Below are 3,305 nucleotides of genomic sequence, written 5' to 3' on the forward strand. Positions count from 1 at the left end.
TGCTTCTAAATTTGTGCTTCATGTATGCACTTATTCATCACCAAACAAATATGTTTCTCCGCAGGCATCACAAAATAAACCAGAATGCGTTATATAACAAATGCATATAATATCAGATCTGATAATTGTAGCATTTTTAAATAACGAAATAATTTATAAGTGAATAGATTAAAACATGCAGAAGAGACAGAACAGTGTACGAATTTTACATTACTTTATATTATGACTTGATTTAAACAAAAGGCTGTCACAACCAAAAGATCACTTTTCCTTTAAGAGCTTAGAGAACCGAAAAGTATCCAGTTTATGCAATATAAGAGTGATTGTCATTGCAACTTATAAATATAGTCAATTAAATTAACAGACTTGAGAAAGAATATAAATTGAAAGAGAACTAATAACTGGCTTTCATTAAATTTGCAAGGCAAAGAAATCTGTACGTTGACATGGCAAGCAATTTCCAATAACTGGAAAATTCATAAAACAAGCTGCTTGCCACAACAAGATCTAATGGTTCATATGTTCATGAACAGTTTCTCAAAAGCAGGTGTAATTCCTTAAGGAGTTATACCTTCACTAAAACTTTGAACTTGTGTGCTACCTGTAGGAATTGGAATCAAGCTTTCCTTGTAAACGATAACTCTCAAACTTCCAGGATAACCATCTAATTTGAACTCATTGACTGCATCATAATTAAGATCATTTGAAATCAGAAGTCCACTTTTGTCTTGAAGAAGCAATAGACGATCCTTCCAAACTGCCAATGGGGATTCAATAGGAGCAGCTCTAATTGTATATTTCTTAATCCAAGACTCGTTTACACTGTACTCCTCCATTATCCAAATGTCAATCGTTTCTTGTACTAGACTACTTTCCCTCCGTGGGTCAGGGTAACAAATAAATGTTAGATACTCATCTAAGACTACGAGGCTATAACACTTCTGGTCATACGAAGCACAAGTTTCAGGCACTTCCATCGTGCGAAAAACTTCAGTGCTGATATCAAAACAAAGAATTACCACCATGTTTCTGTGGGCATACCAATGAAAAGTTCCTTTGAAAAACATCTCTGAGAAGGGGAACGTATAAGGCCAGGGCAACTCTTGATCCACATAAGCAAGTTCTCTCCATGAATCAGTGCTCGAATCATAAACCTATCCTTTCCACTCCACCACACTAGGATCATTGAATAGAGGATCCCCGTAAACTTCTGAAATTCTAACTACCTTGTATTTCTTCTGAACAGAGTCATAGCCAAACCCAACACCACCAATAGAACGATAGAAACCACGAGGGCAAACAAAAGGGCTTGGTGGGACCAGCCTATAATCTCTAGTAGGTGGATTCAATAAGACGATGTGTTTACCCTTAAAATTGGATAACAATTGAACTTATAATGTGTTTCTAAGAGCACGTGATTTCGCTTAATACCAATTGATAAATATGAAGATTAATAACATAAATGAACTATAAAGTAAAGCAAACCGATATTAGAATGGAACTCAACCCTCGAGTTTGGATACCCTCCAACTGATTGATGCAAGAACAATTAAAATATAACAAGCTGATGAACAATAGTATAAACGAGAGAGAATTATATTGCTTTGATATCTGTTAACAATGTCCGTTACAAATGATTAGAACCCTCCCTCCCCCTCCCTCTTTATATAGTAGAGGAATTCAACTTATGGTATAATTCTAATTAAAGAAGAAAGTCTCATGATTAGTTAATTAACCATTTCTGATTTGATCCGTTCCGAGATTTACGCCATGATTCTCGACCAGTCATGGATATATCGCCTTTCTATTATTGTGTTATCTTCGATCTTGCTCGATGTCTGTCTCATTTGGCTTCGATCGCTACTAGCCTCGATCTCGACAGGTACCTCGATTCTGAACTTGATACCTTATCCTCGTGATTTAATCTGTTCCGTTACGAGGTCGTCCTTCGATGCAACCTCTCGGTGTCGGTCAAATAGTAAAATCGGGTGGGCCCGGTTTTACCCGTATATATATAGTCCCCTTATTTTTTGGAGTGTAAGGACAAGAAACGAATTGAGCCTTCAACTTTCTACCTCGACCAGTCATGACGTCATCCTCGTGACGTAAGCGCCAGGAGTGACCGAAACGTCCCGTCGGTACAGTTTCCCAAGTCATTAATGACCTCTTTCCCATTGATACAAACTTTACTTTCACTTCCTTCTAATCTCCAAAGCTTTTACATCTCTTAAGTTCTTCCCTTCTACAAATCTTCAGGTTTTGCTGTTAATCCTTTCTCAAACGTCAAGTCCTATTATCTTCCTTTTCTCCAAACTCACAATAAAATGGCAAAAACATCGAAAACGTTACCACAAAAAGAAGCTGCTTTACTTTCTCAACCGGCCAGCGGGAAAACGCCGGTGGAACCCCGTCTTGAGGAATGTATTCCTATGGGGTGCGCGCTAAACTTCAATTTCAAGACCGATAAAGCCTCGTCGATTCCTGGTCGATGCGAGCCAATGTCGAGGTATATATGCTTGATAACTGAGGGATACCTCAAGAAGGTAAAGAAAGACTACAATTGGGAGGGAAAAGAGGTGGTAATCCTGACCTCCGAAGAAGACATCACCACCCATGTGGAAGGGTTTCTAAGTGTTTACACTTACCCCTTCACGCTGGGGCCCCTCGACCCCGTCATTGTTGATTTTTAGAGTCAATACCAAATAACCCTAGGCAAAATCCATCCTTACTTTTGGCGAATTGTTATTCTACTCCAATTCTTCGTGAGAAAATTCGAGGGGCTCCCTTTCACCCTCGATCACCTTATCAGATTGTATAGCCCCCGCCTTTATCGAGGCGGGTTAATAAAACTCCAACGTCGGGCTACCAAAGTGCTGATCTCGAGCATAGGCGAGGATGAGGATCGAGGCTGGATGGGCCGGTTCGTTAGAGTGAGGACATCTGACCTAATCCTATCCGAGAAGATGCCATTTCCCGAGAAATGGAACATGAATCATAAGTACTGTCTCACTGCTAGCTTCAATGTATTATTTGTTCCTTTGTATTTTCTTATTGATGTCTTTTCCATGATGTAGCGGTCTCTTGGATGCCCCGTGTGTTTCCCGATGTGATTCAATGGCTAAGGAAGGAAGAAGAAGAAGATGAAGATGATGGCTTGGAACTAGTGGCCCGAGTGAAGAAAACCATCAAGGCCCCAAAGGCCGCTGAGTCGGTGGTAGTTGAGGATATTCTGCCTTGAGCCGAGGGGGTCTTGGAAAAGCACTCGAGCAAAGTCCCCGAGTCGTCCAAGATCGAAGATGCCTCCC

General features: G+C 40.2%; 1 pseudogene; it reads right to left on the reverse strand.

The window, feature by feature from the left end:
* Positions 1 to 390: 390 nt before the first annotated feature.
* Positions 391 to 2,175, reverse strand: LOC104088491 (F-box protein CPR1-like; annotated as a pseudogene).
* Positions 2,176 to 3,305: the final 1,130 nt, after the last annotated feature.

This window comes from Nicotiana tomentosiformis, chromosome 1 (assembly GCF_000390325.3).
Source record: "Nicotiana tomentosiformis chromosome 1, ASM39032v3, whole genome shotgun sequence".
Lineage (NCBI taxonomy): Eukaryota > Viridiplantae > Streptophyta > Magnoliopsida > Solanales > Solanaceae > Nicotiana > Nicotiana tomentosiformis.